This window comes from Zalophus californianus, chromosome 9 (assembly GCF_009762305.2).
Source record: "Zalophus californianus isolate mZalCal1 chromosome 9, mZalCal1.pri.v2, whole genome shotgun sequence".
Classification (NCBI taxonomy): Eukaryota; Metazoa; Chordata; class Mammalia; order Carnivora; family Otariidae; genus Zalophus; species Zalophus californianus.
In genome coordinates, this window is record NC_045603.1 from 136,593,093 (window position 1) to 136,614,714 (window position 21,622).

The 21,622-nt window shown below is 46.7% G+C and overlaps 1 long non-coding RNA gene across 1 annotated transcript; it reads left to right on the forward strand.

Annotated features, from left to right (window-relative positions):
• Window positions 1–14,842: 14,842 nt before the first annotated feature.
• LOC113923067 lies at window positions 14,843–18,447 on the forward strand. The gene is made up of 3 exons (XR_003520158.2): window positions 14,843–14,962; window positions 15,839–15,909; window positions 17,481–18,447. It is a non-coding gene; the product is annotated as an uncharacterized LOC113923067 (long non-coding RNA).
• The last annotated feature ends 3,175 nt before the right edge of the window (window positions 18,448–21,622 follow it).

Below are 21,622 nucleotides of genomic sequence, written 5' to 3' on the forward strand. Positions count from 1 at the left end.
TCCTGGTGACCCTCCCTTCCGGTCTTGCAGACGCTGTGTCCTCACGAGGCCCTTCTTCTGCAGGAGTGGAGAGAGGGGAGACGCCTCTTTGGTGTCTTTTCATCTCTTCATTGGATCAGAGTCAGACCCTGATCACCTCATTTAATCCTAACTAATCCTTAAGGGCCCCATCTCCAAATACACCCACACAGGGTGTTAGGGCTTCATCATAGGGATTTGTGGGGGGGCACAAGTCAGTCTATACCATGCACCTAATGAGCCAAGTGATTTAACTAAGGAGAATCGCAGCCAAAATATTAAAACATTCAATGGCATTTGTTTGTTGCCTGTGAAATTATGCAACACGAAATAAATATGCTGAAGCATAAACTCTTAACTAAAGGAGGCAGGATTGGCTGAGCTGATAAATAAAAGATTTTCTCTTCCCCGGCCTCTCCTGATGACAAAAGATCGCATGGCACCTAGTCTTTATAAGTTGGAGCAGGACATGATCCTACAATGATAGGGTCAGTGTTTAGGCCAGTGGGAATGGACTACCCTTGAGACTGGAAACATGCAGTGGATTCCAGGGTCAGTGTTCTGATCCAATGGTTGATATCATTTGTGGGTATTGAGTTCACCCTCCTAGAAGTTTGGCTTTTTTTTTTTTTTTCAATTACTACAGGTCATCTTTTCTTGATAAGTGTTTTTTGGTTATCTTTTGTAAGAATGATTCTTGAACTCCCCTGACCCAAAGTTTTATCACTGCCCATCAGTCTAACTTGGGTCGAATGGCAGGGTCAGTAAGGGATCCAGCGTGGCAGCCTTCCAGATGCGCCATGTGACTAACAGACAAGCCATCCATCCACACTAAGGAGCTTCAGAGTCTCCGGAATGTGCAACTTGATTCTGGGATGATTTTTTACAAAGGAAGAGCAATGGCAATGTAGTTCATCCATCTACAATGGTAATAAGAACAACCACCACAACCCCAGCGGAGCTAATGTGTACTGGTTCCCGTGGTGGACCAGACTCTGACCCAAGCACGTCTCACCCACTTACTGATTTCATTCACAGAACAACCTATGAGTTAAATATTTTTTTTTATCATGGACATTTTGCAGAAAAGTAAACTGAGGCATGGAGTTTAAGTAACTTGACTAAGTTTGTAAGACTGGTAACAGGCCGTTGAGCCAGGATTCCAAACCAAATATTCTGAAAGCTAGGACTATTCAATTGAAGAATGCAAGATGCTTGGGGAGGCAGAAAATTAATTCCACCTACTACCATGAGCTTACACTCACAGTAAAATTGGTCTCAGGGCTTAGAACCTCACAGTATGTGAAAAACCAGAGACGGTTAAGTCCTTTTGCTTGGAGGCCATATTATTTTAAAATGTCTCTATTAGCAGCCATCACGGTTCATTATAAATCCTTATTTCTGTGGGTTCCTATGTCCTTGAAAGTTAGGTATGTCAGGATTGAGACTTACTCTAGGTTAGTGTCATGAGCGTGTAATATATATAATATTTTAACTAATTCAAAGTGAAACACAAATGAGTTAGGGTAATAATCTATAAGTTAGCTTGGGCTTCAGGTGAGGCCACCCCAGAACTGAAGCTCGGAGCTCTTTACTGTGGCTGGCACAAGTGCTTTCTCCCCACCCTGCATGGGGCCTGGCTGCACCACTCCCTCCTTGAGGCTTGACACACACCTAAGCCAGGTTAACTCTTTTTTTTTTTTTAATTTTATTATGTTATGTTAATCACCATACATTACATCATTAGTTTTTGATGTAGTGTTCCATGATTCATTGTTTGCGTTTAACCACCCAGTGTTCCATTCAATACGTGCCCTCTTTATTAAAGGGTAATTTAGATTGGGGGTGCATTTGCAATAAAACTCAACACTGATTGGGAGAAGGAAGGAGGCGCTAGACCAGCAACCACCCTATAAGTTGCTGCCTCCCCTCCCCTGCCCAGCATGCAGACCTACTCAGGGCAGAGCTAGCAAACCAGCCACAACTGATGGAGCAATGCATGGGGAAGAAGAGCCAGGCTCAGGGGCAAAGGACCTTGGGAGCTAGGGAGAGAGAAGGATCATCAGAGAGGTGGATCCAAAGACAGTCTTGGACCTCCCACCAGTTGGGGCCGGAAGAGGTTCAGGGATGGCTCGAAGGGGTGCAGCATCTCCTGTGGATACAACCCGCCCCAAGGGAAGGACTCTGCACATGCTGTAGATTCTCTGGGGTCCTTTGTTAGGAAGGTTCTACTAAAGCACATCACTCCCTGTTCTGCAAAGACTATCACACGGGAGCCATACTCAGATAATGGGGAGCACCACCCATGTCTCATGGTAGACCTGAGTTTCCATTCCTTCTGTCCTTAAACGTGGATCCTCCCCGTTTTGTTCACCTGGTCTCAAAATACACACAGGGTTACTTTCAGAAATCTGTAGGAGTAGCGGGAGCCTTTTCCCTTTGTCTGCCTCACTGATGTCTTGCTACCTGGATTTCTCCGTCTTGTTCCAAGCCCAGCGCCAGCCCCTCTGGGATTCTTGAAAGCTTCCCCTTCTGCTTCCCGAGAGGGTTGAAAAGCAGGGGCAGACAGGCTCGTGTGGGTCCACATTTGAAGGTGGGTTGAGAATTCCTGCAGAGCTAATGAGACCCGCAGGGCCGGGCTTGGGGCCGACAGGGCAGGGCCCGCGTGCGGGAGACCCGCTTTCTGACGGCGGGCTGCAGGCTAAGGCCAAGTGCGTCCCGCGGTGAAGCGTGGAAACCTCAAAGACTTGTTTTCTCGCTGGCCTAGATTTCGGATTTCTCTATTAAGACCAGGATCCATGCCCTGGCAGGCAGCTCACCCTTTTTTCTTTTTTTAAGAAATAAAAACGGATATAGAGAAAGAGGGAAATCCAAAAATAGGATTCGTCTTCTAATCAGAAAGAAATCCCACCAGCCTGGCAGAGTCCAGATATATCGTTTGCTTAAAATGTTGAAAAAAAAAAAAAAAAAGGAAGGAAGGAAGAGAAAGGTTCTTTTATTTTGGGTTTGCTTCACTCTTTCTGAAAACCCCTTCCTAAACCCTTAAAAAAGATAGCATTTTGTGTGTCTGAGGTCTTTTAAAAATCACCCCATATTATTTGAGAGAAAAATCAGCTGGAGGCTTTTTCTGCAGAAAGGTATTTAATTTCATACTCCAGGCAGCAGCACCAGCAATTTTGAAAGTAGCCACCACTAGATAAAGGGAAATTTATAAAAATGTTTTATAGAGATTGAGAATATAGGCTGTATTTGCTGGACTGTCCCCTAACCACGGATGTGCCTTTCGGTGTCAAAGATACTTTTCTAATGTGTCTCTCTAAGTCGAAATATGATTTCATGAAACCTTGATGGCAAAATTCCCCACATGTATGTCTCCTGGGTTGTGTTCCTCTTTCATAACACCGTGGAATGGCAATGTGGCGTGCGTGCCTGGTAAACTCTCAATGCTGAAGACAGTACCTGCAAATGTCCCTCGTCACAACAAGAGCCAATGCTCAGATGGCACTTGCCACATGCTGGACACTGTCCATGCATTGGATGTCTCTTACCTGATTTATGCTTTGCATGAAACAAAGAGTGGGCACCATGATCAGCCTCCCCACGTGCAGACGAGGGACTCAAGGCACCCGGCTGTTCAGTACCATCCTCTGGATTTCAGAACTGGATGGGGGCAGGGTGAGGATTCCCACTGGGGGATCTGCTGCAAGGAGCAACTTGCAACGCCCACACACACCACCACTCACCCCGCTCCCTCCTTCATGATACGGAAGGTCTTTCCTCCTGCTTACTGCCAAGCCCTTTGCCTCTCTCCACTCCAGACTCTAGAATGAAGCCAAACAACTCTTTCAGAAAGCCTGAGCCTCACGGTGCTGGAATCACAGTGTCCGGGTTGTGTGTGGTTTCTCCTGCTCCACATGCGATCTGTGAAGTTCATCAGGTCACACACATCAGCATCTGGTTCCTGTGGTGGTGGAGACAGACCAGAGTTAGCTGTGGCGGGGTGGAGGTGGCGTTGACCGGGAAAGTTCAGGCGGTCCCCAGTGGTTGATGGGAGTCTCCATTCTGATCCGGGTGGTGAAGTGACACAGGGACAGGTGTAAAAATTCGCTGATCTGTGCACTTCTTGGCAATGTCTGCCCCAGTAAACAAAATACAGTGGGGAGAGAATGTTTAGAAGAAGCCAGTGTAATCACAGGATTTCCTTGCTCCAAAGTCTCAAATAATCTCCCACCAGCATGAAAATTAAAATCCTTCTCAAGCTTCTACAGCCTCACCTGATCTCCTCCCTCGGGATCATTTCCCACCTGCTCCCCCCTCTTTCTCAGACTGTGGTCCAGGCACACAGGGCAGGGGGTCTTCCCCATCCTTTAGCATTCCCAACGCTGTCCCCTCCTCCCTCAGGGCTCCAGACGTGCTCCCCTCTCCAGCCAGGACATTACCTGTTTGCCTGGCCAACAACACATCTTTATTTTGACCTCAGGTTCAACAGGAAAAATTAGATCACTAAAAAATACCCTCCTGTGGCTTTAGGTACCTCTCCATGTTAGCATTTTCATGATTATAACTTTATATTATTTTGCGGCTATCGTTATTACTTTGTTTCGTCTTTAAGTAGGCTTTATTTTTTAGAGCATTTTTGGGTTCACCGCAAGATAGAACAGAAAATTAGAGATCTCCCTGAGACCCTCAGCCCTACACGCACACAGCCTCCCACTGTCAACAGTGGGCACCATACTTTTGTTTTTTTAATTCTCCCATTAACATCTGCTTCCCTTCTGGATAGCAAACTCCATAAGGGCAGGAACTTGACCTATTTTTGTCCAAATCAATTTCTGTCACCTTCTGGTGACTTGCTTAATAAGTGTTTGTTTAATAAGTGGATTGATGAGGCACTCCTTTTGGATTCCAGATCCAACGCTTGATCTCGCTCACTGTGCAGGTTAGTGACTAGGACTCAAACACTTGTTATTGGGATGCACAAGGAAGTTTTATTTTATTTTTAGGAGGGAAGAGAGAGCTGTCGAGTGATCTTTTTTTAAAGTCTTACATTTCTGCAAAGGTGGTGGAACCAAAGGAGGAGAAATCAGGAACTTTGAAGTTTGTACATTCATCCTCCCTAATTACATGAGTGAAAGTTCACTTGAAGCTGTACTTCCCTACTTCTGAAAGGTTACACAACTTCTTTAGAATTGGAAGACAGAATTTTAAATGTAATAATTAACTTCCTGTTCTGTTTGTAGTGAACATCTGAGGGATGGTCCCCACTGGAGTGAGTGTCTTTGCGACTGTGACCTAAAATAAGAGTGGAGAAAAAAAAAAAAAAAGAATAAAAGGAAGGGAGGGAGGGAAGGAGGGAGAAAGCAGGGAAGGAAGGAACATCTCCGTCCCCATATATAACAGGAACAGGAAGATGGTCTATCACTGCTCCCTCCAGGCCCACCATGGTCTTCAACCACTGGGAACATCAACTTGCCCATGGAGCTTTATAAAACCTTTCTCAACCTTATTGGAACCATATTCCCTGATATTTTCTATTTTATTCCATCCAATTCAGTTCCAATAAATTCCATGATATTTTAATCTTTTATATTCTACGCTATTCTACTTTTAAAACTCTGCGATGCATTCCACTAAATTAACTTAGCAGTATGACATGCCTTTTTAAGAAGTCTACAAGAAACTGGCATTGGTGTTTTCAAAGTAGAACCACCCGGGATAAACAGCAACAACTCTGGTCAAATTGTCCCGTGGCCTCTGTGGAGATCTGCAGCCTCATTTTAATTGGACTGCATTTCTGTTCTTTGGTGCCTTGTTTTGTTGATATGCCCATTCTTCCCCAGAGACGTGAGCTACGCTACGGTGATTGTAAATGCTCAGCCTAAATCTCATAAATAAATAAAGAGGAAATCTTTTCCAGAGTTTCCCTGAAGTTTGGTGTTAATCAGAGATGCAGAGCAGGAGCACATGGTAGTAGACACCTGTTCGGCAAGGAGAGGCCCCTTCACAGTCAAGAGCGGCTCAGAAGTTTTAACCTAAATTGTGCACCGCTTAAAAGTCCTGAAATGAATTAAACACTACACAAATAATTGCCAAGTGAAAACCACACATCCATCTGTTCAGTTCTGTGACTCAGATACTCACAGAAACCTCCAGTCAACGCTATGCCGTTGAGAGGCGAGAATGTCCTGGTGACTCGATCAATTAGTAAATGTGATAGTGCATATGCGTGAGTCTAGACACATTTATTTACTCTTTTCCTGGGGATAGCTGCGGAAATAGACTGACTGTCTACAATCCATTGTTGTGGCAACGACTGTAAACACCAGTTTGACTACTGGCTAGAGAACAGGTTGAAATCATCTGTTTAACTAGCAATATGTGTTAACAAATCAAGGGGAAGAGTACCCTATTCGCTGATTTCCAGGGACGGGCAGCGTATTTATAGCTCAATAAATGTCTGCCGAGGGAATGATTGAAGGCATGATTCAAGTTTTTTCAGAGTTTTTTTGCTAGATGTCAAAAGGGATGAATCCAAAATTCTTACAATTATAAGAACCAACAGCAATTGTGAGAAACGCTCCCCGCTACGGTCATCTTTCCATCAGGATCCGCAGGTCTTTTCATCTCTAGTAACTTCCCTCCTGTCAACTTCGTAGGTCCCAGGCCTGCCCACAGCATCCTGCTCTTCCTGGAATCTTGTCTACCAACCTGAACATTTTTTTTCATTATTTTCCATTTTACTGTTCATTGTCCACAGGCTGAGCACTCTCTCCACACCAATTGTTCTCATTCCTATAGAGACTGATGATTATCCTCTAATATTCTTTCTCTTGATGTTCCAACTCCTGGATTTTATCTTGATGAATGACTGTCCATAATAGATCCTCTAAATTGATGCTAAATGGCAAGGAAAGTGCTATGTGGCAGCTTCTAGGCGTGTTCCTTACAATGTGTCTTGTTGTATACCCCTTTATCCTGGTAATTGGAACATAGATGTGATGACTGGTACTCCAATCACTTTTTGCACCACGAAGATGAGGGTTACAACCTATGGATGACAGAGAATGGCTATCTCAGGTCTTCAAAGAACTGAGCTTTCCTCCTCCTTCTGGGCCCCCCACCTCCAGGTTTCTATGTGAGACAACACTTTCAGCATACCTGCGTTTTTGGGCTTCAAGAGGGAGGTTGCATGGTGGTTTAAAGTGCCATGTTATGGAACAGCATGCAACTGTGCAATTGGGGTCCTCCGGGCCTCGGACAAAACATGGAGAAGGAGTGGGCCAAGGGCATCTCTAGCTACCATGAAACAAAAGATAGCTGTCAGTTGTGTTCAAATAAATGGTCCATGCCAGGTTTTGATGCAAAGCCACACCACAACGAGATATCACCTCACACCTGCAGGAATGGCTAAGTTCAAAAAGACGAGTAACAACAAGTGTTGGCAAGGACATGGGAAGAAAAGGAACCCTCGTGCACTATTGGTGGAAATGTAAATTGATGCAGCCACCATGGAAAACAGTATGGAGGTTCCTCAAAAAATTAAAAATAGAAATACCCTATGATCCAGTAACCCCACTACTCGCTATTTACCCAAAGAAAATTAAAACACTAATTTGAAAAGATACGTGCACCTCTATGTTTATTGCAGCATTATTTACCGTAGCCAAGATATGGAAGCAGCCCAAGTATCCATCAGTAGATGAACCAATAAAGAAGTTGTGGTTTATATAAACAGTGGGCTATTACAGAGAATAGACTCAGTGATACTGTGATAGTGTGGCATGGTGGCAGATGGTCCTTGCAGAGGAAGCTCAGAAAAGACACCACACTCTCACAGTATCGCTGAGTCTATGTGTGATGAGCACAGCTTAACGCAGAAGTTGCAACACCATGTTGTCCACCTGAAACTAACATCACATTGGGTGTCAACTATGCTCAAATAAAAAAAAAAAAATTTTTAATGGTCCATGTCCTGTACATATTAAATAAGTTTTACACAATGTTGGGATTGGAACTTGAATTTATTATTTACTGTTTTGTGTTCCTTTTCTTCCACTGTTATTTAAAATTCATCGGCACTCGTTCAGTCTGTTTCCACAAACATGTTTATTATGTGCATCCCCTGTCAATACATCCTCAGTTCTCTCTTCAGTGTCTACAGCTTTCAAGTCGGTGCCTGGCCTTTTTATAGCTGTGAACTCCTTTCAAAGTCAATACTAAAAAAGAAATCAGCATCAGTTAATCAAATTGTCTTCTTTATTGAACTGGCACTTGATGTATGAAATCTTTCCAGATGAATGGTAACGTTTTGTTTTATTAGAGGTTAGCTCCCACTACTGTTTCCAGAGAACTTTCTGGCTTCTTTCCTCGGGAATTTGCTTTTAAAATCAGCCCCGGAGACTCCAAACTCAGAGGCACTTAGCAAAGGGCATGTGAAACAGCGTCTGTGCCCCCGCCACCAGAGTAAGGGCTCCTTTTGATGTTGTCTTGTTGCTGGATGAGCACATCAAAGGCCCCCAGTGCCTGGCAGCCGAGGACCAGCAGAGCAACTGCACACTAGGAGCCACCATCAGGGGCAGAAAGATGACTCCTGGTTTGAAACATGGGCAGCAACATCTCCTTAGGTCAGTAATATCCACGTCTCTGGCTGAACTTCTTGGGCTCCTTCTGTCTTCACATTCTTCCAACTTCACAATACCACCTAATTGCCACTGGGCTTGCAAGAATTCTTCCTTCCTTCCTTCCTTCCTTCCTCTCTCTCTCTTCCTTTCTTTTTGGTGTCAGCAAAATAACCCAAGAGAGTAAGTATGCTCTAATATTTTTAATGGCTTCATATTTAAGAAATAGAATTGTTTTGCATTTTTGTTAAGAAGTTGAAGGACAGGGGTGCCTGGGTGGCTCAGTCGTTAAGTGTCTGCCATAGGCTCAGTTCATGATCCCAGGGCCCCAGCCCTGCATTTGGGTCCCTGCTCAGCTGGAAGCCTGCTTCTCCCTCTCCCACTCCCCCTGCTTGTGTTCCCTCTCTTGCTATGTCTCTCTCTGTCAAATACATAAATAAAATTTTAAAAAATTGGAGGACAGCAATGAGGCACTAAATTTTGCATAGAGATCGGCACAAGTGGAGATCTGGTGAAACGTTATCTCATGCGCATTGACGCCTGCTGCCCTGTGACCAGCATTAAGGTTCCCACAGAATGTTTTCTATGCTCAAGATTCTTCCTGCATTCGCTCCACAGAAGCCTGGAGCCAGAGCAATGGAAAGCCACCTTACAGAACCCCTCACTGTGCAGGGGAGGAAGCCAGGCTCCTGGCTGGCGGGGCACGTGTGGTCTGACAGCACCCACTCCAGTCGTGAGAGGCAGCCCGGGGCGCTGGGATCTGGATGCACCCCTCCTCCTGTTTAGGTGGCCAGGTCTGCCCAGCACCCATCTGGTTCGGGTCCCGTGCAGTGTCTTCCAGAATCTGTCACTATGATACAGGGACCACAGACCTTCAAACAACCAGGACCACAAATCCAGACTTGGTAAAGGGGGGTTGTCCCCTCTGGGACCCCCAGGGAGTCAGGTCCTCGGATGCCTGAGAGCCTCAGGCTCCAGAGCAGTCAAAGGATCCTCACAGCCACCGTAGTTAACCCAGGCAAGTTAGGCTCATAGATCAGCCCTTCTGTTTTATATTAGTTCAGGTTAGGTGAGTCTGTTCTGTTCTATTCTATTCTATTCTATTCTATTTATTTTTACTTTATCTTATTGTTTTTTACTTTTCTTTTTATTTTGCTTATTTCATTTACTTTGTTTCATTTTACTTAACTCTAAACAACAGTGGAGACCCCTCCCACCACATGCCCACAAAGCGTCCGATTTCTGCCGCACATCTCTCTGGAGGGCCTGGGCAGGGCTCAGACTCCAACCAGGGGGATAACTGCAATCCAGGAGGACTCATGCTTCATAGGAGAGAACATCCTTCAGATCAAGTGATAACTGAGTCAATCAGGCCAAAACCCAAAAAGCAAACATGCCTCTTCAAGGAAAAGAAACAAATTATGAAGATGTGTTTTCCGCACTGAGCTGCGGTGGGTTACAGACCTGGCTCCTTGAGTGATGACACATGGTGGTGTGGGGTGCTGACACCTGCAGCCCTCTGGGGGTCCAAGCACAGCCCTAGATGGAGACAGAGCCAGAAGAGTGCACCTGAGCCACTGTCCAGCTGTTGGAAGGGGCAGCAGAGCCAGGTGAGTAGGAGGCAAGGGGAGATGGGCAGAAATTTCAGGACACGAGACCTGGGACCCAGGACCCAGGATGCAGGACCAGGACCCAGCATCCAGGACCCAAGACCCAATGCAGGACGTGGAGCCCCAGGACCCCGAACCCAAGATGCAGGACCAGGACCCAGAATCCAGATCCCTGGACCCAGGACCCAGGACTCAGGATTCAGGACTAGGACCCAGCATCCAAAACCCAAGACCCAGGACCCAGGATCCAGGTGCTCTCGGCCCTAGGCTTTCTGGGCACAGCATGACCCCTTGCGGGTCTCCTGAGACTGGGTTCACCAGGAGCACAGCTAGCTCATCTCTTCTGTGAGCATCATTGTGTCTTACTCGGTCCTACATCCCCAAATCTGGGCATTTTGCCCCATAAATAGGAGATGTTGGTTTAATAAACACTTACCTCACTCAACAAAGAGGTATTGCATACCCTCTGTGTGTCTCGTCCTAGGAATAAACTAAGAAGTGATAGAAAATGTCTAGGCTCTTATAAAATTTCCATTCTAATCAAATTTCTGTTCATTACTAAGTAAGTAAAAAACTAAGCTACCCATCTCAGCTATGTGAAGAAAAACCCAAGAATGTATTAAATGGAGATGTTAGGGGGACAGGCTGGGCAGGTGCCAGCTACTTTAAAGAATCTTAGGGGATGCGTGTCGGAGACATGCCAGGTGATCTCAGACCTGAGCAGCAAGAAGGAACCAGACAAGTAAGAGACAAAAAACATGCTCTCACACAGAGGGGACAGCCAAATTCCTGAGGCAAGAACAAGCTCAGGCAAGGGTGTTGGTCTCACTCGAACTTGAGAGCGAAAATGGGGGTCTTTGTCTGCTCAGGCTGCTGTAGCAGAACTCCACAGAATGGGTGCTTATAGCAACAGACGCCTAGTCTTACTGTCTGGAGGCTGGATGTCCAGGATCAAGGTGCCACCAGATCTGGTGTCTGATGAGACCCCACTTCCTGGTCCATTGATGGTACCTTCTTGCTGTGTCCTCACATGGTAGGAAAGTGAGGGAGCTCTCTGGGGTCACTTTTATGGAGAGTAATCCTGTCATGGGGGTCCACCCTCATGACTTCATCATCTCCCAAGGGCCCCACCTCCTAACACCATCACACTGGGGGTTAGGATCCAATGCATGAATTTTGGGGGCATACCAACAATTGTCCTAAAGCAGGGAGTAGAGAGAGGGAACAAGCTTATACACAGAAGGAGCAGCACCTGCTGGGTTTTGGGGTCCTAGTCAGGACTGGGGGTATTACTCCAAGGAAGTGGGAAGCTATAGACAGGATGGGTATGAACTTGGGAGAGGTGTGATTCCATGGGGGCAGCATATCGGAGGAGAGGATGGTGAGCTGAATGCATATTGCTGAACCAATTCTACGAGGAAATGCTTGATTCTTTCCCATAAGTCTTGATGGATGCACGGCAAACACAGTGAACACCTATGTCTTGAAATTTTCAAGGCCCCCTCTCCCTGTGCTAGAGGCTGAGTGGGGCTGCCGGCCGCTGTGGGGCAACAAGCAGCTGCTTCCAATGGAGCACCGAGCTACTCGAGGTGGTGGCAAAGGAAACACATAAAATGCCCAAATGTGTCTAACGGGATTTCAGTAATCAAATATCATTTGTGTATTTTCTGCATTATGGTGGGAGCCCTTCGGAGCCAGCCTATTTCCCCTCCTGTTCCTGTTAAATTGTATTCTCAGAGTGAATTCTCATCAGTCCTACTTGAACCCTGATCCAGGTTGTGCCTGCATTTCTATTCTAAACCGTGTTTACCGAAGGTTTACAACTTGGCAGCAAAAACTAATTGGCACTGAAACTGGAAACTTGGCGTGAACAGTTTGGCATAAACATTGCCCGGAAGCAGTTTTTCTATCTAAATCTGAGAAAAACAGGCTAGGTCATTTTCCAGTTATTTGTGTTATTCATGCATAAATAAAATGAAGCCTGACAGCTTCAAACAGTTGTTTGCTTTTGCACTCTTCAAAAATAGATTTGATCCAAGAAAAGTAACATTTGGTAAACAAATACTCCATGACGGGCTGTAAAAAAAAAAAGAAAAGAAAAGAAAAGAAAAAAAAAGTGGGCTGGACTACATTAAATAGAAAGGGAAAATGGAAGTGTTTCAAAAGTCACTTTGTGTCTGAAAGTAGGAGCTCCACGAGGTGCTCAGACCAATTCTGGAGGCACATTCAAAGAGGTCCATTTGAAAGTGTAAACAAGCCAAAGGTAGGCTGCCAATTAAAATTAAATTCTATTAAAATCTGAGCTCATCCCAAAATACAAGGTAACTAAATCTATGATGTGCAAGCAAGGAAAAAAAAAGGGGCGGTAGTTTTTTTAAGTGAGTTTTCTAAGAGCAGTGGGTAGAAGGAAGAAAAGATATGAATGGTACATAAAAATGTGCTGATTTAAAACAAAACAAAACAAAAACTAATGGCGTCTGCCCATCTATGTGCTGCATTGAACATCTAGAAATGCAGTTTGTGGGCCTCGAATTCCTGTAGCCGGCACCAGCTCTCTAAAAAGAGAACGTGAGGGTCTAGACCTCGCTCCAAAGAAAGCCTTTCTGGCAAATTTAAAAAGTCAGCCTTGACGTCAAGCGATTCTTGACAACACTCGCTTTGAGCTCCGTGGCGCGTGGGCAGAACGGACTTTCACTCCGGCCACCCTATCAGAGGATGACTGCAAAGCCCATGTTGGGCAAAGTAACACCAGGCCAACCCAAATAGAAAGTAAAAATAAGTCAGAGAGGAAAGAAGGCCGGACCGGGAAGGCAGCAGGCCACGGGCCCCGCCTGGAGCAAGGACTCTCTCTCTCTGGAAGGAATTGTTTTCACAGGTTTGCTTTGAGTGGATATGCCTTTCCAATAGTTTTTTTTTTTTTTTTTTTTTTTTTTTTAGCTGCCATCCCTGTTCAGATCAGATGCAGGAAATCATCCATCCATTCCATGGCTGTTCTTGGTTTAAAAAAAAAAAAATCTTGTGTTTAGGTAGATGGTAAGCAGCACGATAGAATTCTATCATCTGATAGTGGAAGGGTTTGCCACCTGCAGTCTTACCTGAAGGACCCCTGCGGTCCTTGGTAAATGAAGGCTGGAAACGCTCCCAGGACACATCTCGGAGCCATTTTGCTCCCCAGAACCATCACATGACCCGGGGAATCTCTGAGCACCAGGCCACTTTCCCAGGGCCGACCTGCTAGTGTTCTCTGTCACTGAGGAGAAAGCCTCTGTTTACCCTAATCCTTAGGTTGTTGCCATAGCAATGATCCGGCATGGAGAATTCCAACTTGTCCCAAAATTTGTGAAATTTGTGAAACATGTTTTTACAACATGAAGAGCTCACCTTCCTCACTGAGTAGGTTGAATAACCGTATAGATCATGCAGTTGAGAAAACTTGCAGTATGAAGAAGGGAGCGTGGCCTGCCTTCCATAGGCCGCAGACAAAACCAACACCCAGCTGACAGGCCTTGTGGAAACTAGCTGCTGAGATCCAAAGTATGTTCTCAGATTTTGCATTGCTTCTAAACATGTTCTTTCGCAGCGCACCGTTAGCCTAAACTGACTTGTTCTAGAAGTCGGTTCCTTGAGGCCCGAGATGCATTTTATTTGTGTTCTCAATACCCAGCACAGCTCCTGATGGTTGGCAGAGCCTCAGTGAACATCTGTTGAGTGGATGCACAGTCACCATGGAATTGCTGCTACGGTGCTGGGGAATGTTTATACCTATAACCAGAGAGAGAGAGAGCTTTTTTCTTTTTTTTAAACTGAGGGAAAGAAAGGTTTAGAAGCTGAAAGAGATGTGTACCACTCGGCATAGAGGCAGGAGTTGTTTTGAAATGTATGTGGATGGAAGGCCCAGGTCCGACATAGAGGGGCTGGATGGGGATCGGGATCAGGGAGAACCGACAATTCCTGGAGCAATGCACTCCTCAGTACATAGTCTAAAGCTTTGGGACCCAACAAGGGCAGGCTTAGCTAGCTGTAGACTGTGGATGTAGGGGAGTCACGGTTAGGGCTAGGAACCCCAGGGAAGGTGGGTGTAGGATGGGAGTGTGCCCTGTAAAGAATTCTACATTTCTGTGTACACCTGTTAACGAGGAAAAGCACTATATTTTTAATCCAACCTAGAGAAAGACAAGAAGTCAAGTCCACAGAGTTTCCTGGCTGAATGCCTTGTGTGTCCTCGATTTATCAGGCTGAGATCAGGGCTGCAGGGGACACCTGTGAGGACAGTGTGTGGCCTCACCTTGTCACTTCCCTTGGCCACTTTGCTGTTGCATCAATGGGTATTCTATGCACGGAAATCAGAGTGTAGGACACACTCACTTTGACCGAGAATTAACCCAAACCAGTATCCATGTCCCGAAGGGACTTCACTAAATGCTCTTTCCGCACTCTGTAGTACATCTTGGGAAGTGAAAGAGAAGCCAAGTGTCAGTGTTAATTCTCGGAACCGAAACTGATAACAAAGACACGCGGCAGAAGGGAAGGAGCTTGAGTTTTGGATTCAGAAAGCATGGGGTGGGCTCCTCTCCTGTCTCTGCACTCGCAGGACCTGTGACTTTGGGCACGTTTCTCAGCCCATTTGAGCTGAGACCATCTTGGCCATAGAATGAGGCTGTTCACACCTACTTCCGGAGAATTCACCAGAGGGGCTCATAGGAGGCGCCTCACGAGGTGCGTGGCACCTAGAGGAAGTTAGACCCAAACCCCCTCTCTAACGGCACGTAGCTGCTCTCTCGGCACATCCAGGGCTGTCTGCCTCCACATTCTTGCGGATTCTGACCCGCTCGGTCCTCTCTTCCTCCAGGCCACAGCCAGGTCTTGCCCCAGCTACTCTCATATGCTCTCGCCCTCTCCTCCCTGCTGACAGCCCCACAGCACCCTTAAAGGAATGCACAAACCCAGAGCAGAACTGGCCCCGCTGCTTCCCACCTGGCCTCACACTCCCTCCCTCTGCTCATCCTGGCTTCCTTCCTCCTGCTTCTGGAAAGCCAGGCTTCCTCCTGCTCTAAGGTCATGGCCCCCCAGCTTCTCCTGCCAGCTGTGCCAACCCGGAGACCTGCACCGCCTGAATCTTCCTGACATCTAGTCGTCATGCAGGAGATCCCTTCTTCCAGTAAATACTGAGTTTTCAAACTAAAGGTGCCTCCCACCTCCCCAAACCCTCTGTTAACTTTCTCTGTCACATTGTGTCCTCACGTGCTCATTTCTGTTTTCCTGCACTCTGGCTGGCCCGGGGGGGGGGGGGGGGGGCTTATGGACTACAGCCATTCTCCCTCAGAGCTCTGGAGGCTGGAGGCTGAGGTCAAGGTGCTGGCAGACTCGCTGTCTGCTCAGAGCCGCCTTCCTGGTTCACCTGTCTTCTCGTGGAGAAAGGGGCAAGGGGGCTACTAATCCCATCATGAAGGCTCCACCCTGCAACCTAATGACCTCCCAAAGGCTCCAGCTCCTCACACCATCACTGGGGGTTAGTTTTCAACACATGATTGGGGTGGGGGGCAGGGACACAAACGATCTGCAGCAAGCAGTTGACTATGGCAGTCTCCCCAGAATATCAGCCCTGAGGAGTGCAAGACCACTGCTACCACCAGACAGCGCTAGGCGAGCCCGGCAGCAAACAGGTGAGCAAATGCACCCACATGACAGCCTGCTGAGCCCTAACCCCTCACTCCCTGGTGGGTCTGGGTCCATCCAAGTCATCGGACATATTTGAGAATTGAACTGATCACAAAATAATGATGTTCTTATGCTCTGAAACTATAATAACGTGCTGGCTTAGACGGAAAGGAGAGGGTTGGGGGGGCTCTCCACAGCAGCTCTGGGGTGCGGGCAGGCAGTCCCAGCTCACTCACGGGGCGCGCAGAAACCAGTGACAGGGATTCGCAGATGGTTTCGGCTAGGTTCTGGCTCCATCGTATTGTGACGGCTTTATAAATTACTTTAACTTTTTTCCATAAGAGCATTTGCAACATGAAGAGGTCAGTTCCATTTTCAGTTATGCTTTATTGCATTTTAAGGGAAAATTATATATTACGGTCGAAGTTGCCAAGTTGGGTGTTTTCAAAGGTCACAGAATGTAAGACGCACAAATGTGGAGGGGACACGGTCAGGCAGATGCTTTACTAGCTATCTCAAGAATAACTTCTGGTCTTATCTGCACTTTGGATTTAATCTTCAGACGAAGCGTGTTGACCTCATGTTCTCTTCCCGCACACGAGGCTGGGGGCGCAGAGGTGGGTGGCGGGTGCTGTCACCTCAGCAGTGAGGCGCTCCAGGGCCTCCCCGTGAGCCAGTGCAGGGACAGCAGGAAGCAGGAGGGGCTCAGGTGGGCGGCAAGCATGACCCAAAGGTGGGAACCCCTTCCCCGCCTCACAAAATGTCGCAAATGGATGGGGAGTGCTCTGGGCTGTCATCAATTACCAAAGTACCCAGTGGGTCCAGTGTAGCATGCCTTGGATCTTGTTTTCTTGGCAAAATGGTCAAATCTAACTTTTCCGGGGTCTCTACCATTGTGGAGGTCACTGCTCCCCTTGCAGGCACTTCATATGTATACCCATGAGCCCTCCCAGTTGACCAGGAGGGCCTTACGTCTCCCGGAAAGATCAGAGATGCCCAGCTCATGGCATGAAGGAACCCACTCAGAGCCACTGGTCAGCAGTGGCAGGACTCAGACCTGGGTCCGTCATTACCGGTGACAGGATGGTGGGGAGGCCGACAAGGAACACTTACAGGGCACCTGCAATATACACCTGACACACAAGCTGGAAACACGGAAGCCCTGGGAGGTAACACTATTATCATCCCTGTTGTCCAGGTGAGGAAAGCAGGGCTCCCAAGGCCAGAATCTCAGTGCTGGCAAGTGGTGTCTGCCCCAAGTCCACTCCCCACACAGGGCCCGGCGACAGACGTCCCCAGAACAGCAGGGCTGCCCCCCACTATCCTGGCCACGGCTCAAACCCTCGGGGGCTTGGACACACCGGAGTTCCTGGGGGAGCCCCGTGGGGGCCTCTCCGTCTGGCATCAGACTTTCCCTGCACTCAGTGCTGATGCACAAGGAGTGGCTGGGGAGCCACCTGTCACAGCTAAAAGTGAGGATGCTTGAGGCAGGCAGCCAGCTCATCCTCCCTCTTCCTGACAGCAAAATGGAACAGAGGCATGAACAAGGTTGATGGTGTGACTACATTTTCTACAGAAATGCGCTCTGGGAGTCATGAAAGGGCGTCTACAAGTGAATGCAGTCGCCCAGCGGATGCACCCCCCCGTGACGCCCAGCCAGCCCTGGATTCACTGTGTGGTCGGCTCCACTCGAGGTCTGCCACCTTTCCCTGGTTCCAAGAGCTGTAGATTCACAGAAGTCTTTCTCGAGCTTCCTCTGCAAGGACCATCTGCCTGCAGCCCCCAAGGATCTCCCTCTATGGAAGCGCCCATGTCCCTCTTACTGTCGCTGAACTCTTCCTTCCTGGATACAGGTCATGGTTCATGCACCTTTTCCTCCTGGAGTGTGGATCCCCTGGGAGCAAAGACCCACTCAGCCCATCCTTTACCGTGCCTCCCAAAGTCTGCTGAGGAAGACAGGATGGAGTGTAGGAAAAGCGCATCCTCTCTGGGATGAAGTGAATACATTTTTCCTGTCCCAAGAAGGAATTCAGAGTTCATGTAACCCCTCCTAGAGAGCTCAAGCACATCCAAGCCTCACTGTCGAGTCTAGCAGGGCACAGGCATTACCAGTATTCTGAAATCTAAGAAGAAGCAAAAAGGGAATATAGGTTTTTAAAAATACGCCTTCTCTGCTCGCTCTGACCCTCTTTCCGCCTCTTCCTTCCCTCTGGTCCAGCTACTCCGTATCCTACCGCAATCTCTCTGGTGAAGGCACTGGGAGGAAGCAGGCATTTCTATATTTATTTGGAAATCTACAGGCTACAGAAGGCCCTTTATTTTGACAGCTAGCTAGGCATTTGTTACATTGATAATATATGGCTGCTATTTTTCTGCCAGTACCCTTTTCTGTGGTCAGAGTGACATCCTTGCATCACCCAGAGTAGAGTGACCAGAAGTCAGTCGACCGGTAAATCACATTTGCAGCACCGCCATGAAATATCTCTTCAGTGTGTGAATGTCTGTAACGATGCATATGGAATCCAGGTGCCGCCAAGGTTGAGTTTATCAGGGATATAATTTAAGTATTAAAAGATATAAATACGTATTTAGCCATGCGTTTCTTTGTTGTTGTTTACTTTGGTGGTTTCTCTTAGACTTTTCATAGAACCTCTTTAGTCTCTGAGCAGAATAAGAGACTCATTTAAAAAGCACAAAGGGGGGCACCTGGGTGGCTCAGATGGTTAAGCGTCTGCCTTCGGCTCAGGTCATGATCCCAGGGTCCTGGGATCGAGCCCCGCATCAGGTTCCCTGCTTGGCGGGAAGCCTGCTTCTCCCTCTCCCACTCCCCCTGCTTGTGTTCCCTCTCTTGCTGTGTCTCTCTCTGTCAAATAAACAAAATCTTAAAAAAAGTAATAATAATAAAAAATAAAATAAAAAGCACAAAGGAGTCAGGGCTCAAGTAAGACAAAATTCTGTTAAATTGCAAGTGGCTAAAAGGAACCCAAAGCCAAAATGCACCTGATGGGTTACGGTGGCCATAGTTAAGGGTCCCTCAGCAGGGCATGGGATGCCGGGGATCCAGAAAGCTCTCTGTGGTTGGGCAGTCACAGTCAAGCGTTGCTGGATTTAAATATTGCATCGAGTGTGTGTGCGCATATGTGGGCAAATGTGTGCATTAACTTTCTGGGAAGATACTAAAGAAGGAGTATAGGGTAAACAGCTGTTACATTTTTTTGGGTGGAGAAAATTAAATAAAGAGAAGAGTTTATTTTATTTTATAGCTATCTATTCTGCTTTAATGTTCCATGTGCAGGTCATTCACTTCTCATTGTTAAAAATGTCTTGGTGGTAGAGTCAATGCCTGCTTTCTTCTTTACACATCTCTATATTAAAAATGAAAGCAATTTATTTTAAAATAACTACCTTATGGCATTTTTTGGACTTCGATCGCTAGACAAATATTATCAAGGCAGAGAATTTACTTTGATCTCGCACACTCTCTACATTTCTGAAAGTTTACACCAGCATTTTAACACTTTGCTTACACTTTCTAGATTGGCATCACTATTATTTCCACTAACTGGAAAACATTTTGTTCTGTGAAGAGCAGACTTCCTTTGTGACGGCCTGAGTTGGAAGCAGAGGCCTTGAGTCCTCTCCAGGGGACCATGACACACGCTCGGAGCTTTCAGCATAATTAGTCCTATCCCAGCACTTATGGGAATCACAGGGAGGGCAAATCACTTTAATAGGCTTCCAGCACCTTTATTACCCAGTAATTTTATAGTTTGTGTGCTAAATGCTCCGAAGCTTTTAATCATTTCTGCTCTCATTCGGCACACCTACCACTTTACAAATGTATGAAGGAAAACAGGAGGCCAAGTGAACCGCCAGGTTAGGGAGGCCGCCGCACCTGCTGGCCTGACGACTTAGTTGTGCGGCTTTTCCAGCTAAGTTTCGTTCTCACCCACAGTTCTGTTTAAAAGTATGGTCCAGGGGCGCCTGGGTGGCTCAGTCAGTTAAGCGTCTGCCTTCGGCTCAGGTCATGATCCCAGGGTCCTGGGATCGAGTCCCTCATCGGGCTCCCTGCTCGGCGGGGAGCCTGCTTCTCCCTCTGCCCCTCCCCCATTCATGCGCGCTCTCTCTCTCAAATAAATAAATGAAATCTTAAAAAATAAATAAATAAATAAATAAATAAAAGTGAGGTCTGGGGCTCGCCTGAGCGGCTTAGTCAGTTAAGCGTCTGCCTTCCGCTCAGGGTGTGGTTTCAGGGTCCTGGGATCAAGCCCCGCATCGGTGGGGCGCCCTGCTCTGCGGGGAGTCTGCTTGTCCTTCTCCCTCTGCCCCTCCCCCCACTCGTGCACTCTCTCTCTCTCTCTCTCTTGTTCTGCTCTCTCTCTCAAATAAATAAATAATATCTTTAAAAAAATAAAAATAAAAAGTGAGGTCTGAGAGACACTCACATAGGGAAAAAGATGTTGTTGACGTGTTTGGGGGTGTTTAATGAGGAATTCGTCTTGTTGAGAAACACCTGCTCACTGGATGCTGTATCAAGACTCCCAGCACCGAAGAATCTTGAGACTTTTCTTCTGTGTCCAACCCCCAAAACGCGTCCTATGACACCACGTCCTTTCTCAAAATGAAGGTCCATACGTGGGAATAATTTAAGATGATGCAATGGAAGGACGTTGGAAGTTTGGCTGTTTAGGTAATATGTTATTTCTTAGAAAACACTGATACGATATTTGAAGCAATTATGGGAACATCCCTCAACTTCAGTTTGCTAATCGCTCGTCTGCTGTTGTATGAGTCCTCAAGCATGGAGCTCACCTAGATTGCACATTCTAGAAACTCTTCCTGTTTCTCTGTGTGAGCTCCATGCCACTCCACACCCAGATATTTATAACTCCTTCTGCTCCAGAGTTTTCTGTGACCCCTATTTATGGTGGGTACCTAGAAGGGGCTGGATAGATTTTTCTACCAGACTCTGAAGCTAAAGGCCCTTCACATGTGTAACACAAAGGCTCCGACAGAGATTGCACCAGTGAAAGGCTAATTCAGCAGAGGGAGTGAGCCACAGAGAGGAGGCTTTGCTCCATCTGATGTAACATCAAACAAAACACATCACATCTTTGTACATAGTCTTTAAATCATATCCAGAAGAAATACCATATATTCATAATAATATTCACAACAATATTCAACACTGTGGATGATAATTCTATCATAAATGGTGGCCTAGGAACCTACACACCATTTATAACTTTGGAATGTAGGACGTGGTTTTTTCCCCACAGGAACATAAACATATTTCTAAATTAACCTCTAGTGCACAATTGATTTGTATACTGGGAACTGATCCTACATCATTGCTTTCACTCTGACCCACAAGTCAGAAGTGACAGTGTTAGTTCCCACCCAAAGGCAGGCCACTGGATGGCTTGTTTGGCTGAGTCAGAGGAGCTGAGCCACCGCCTTTGCAGACAACCAACCAGTCTCACTGATGTTGGAGACAGGTGCACTCCTTAAACCCCGTCTGCTGTTACCGCTCCCCACATCCACCCTCCAGCCTTCGCCATGCCTGACTCCAGTTCTGTTAGTGGCTCGGTCCAAGTCTAGACAGAACTTAGTCATCTCTCTCTACTTGTCTACCTCACAAGAAAGAGGAACAATAACGTTGGATCATTAAGAAAAAGAATGTAACTAGAGACAGGATGATACAAGATTTTGAACCTT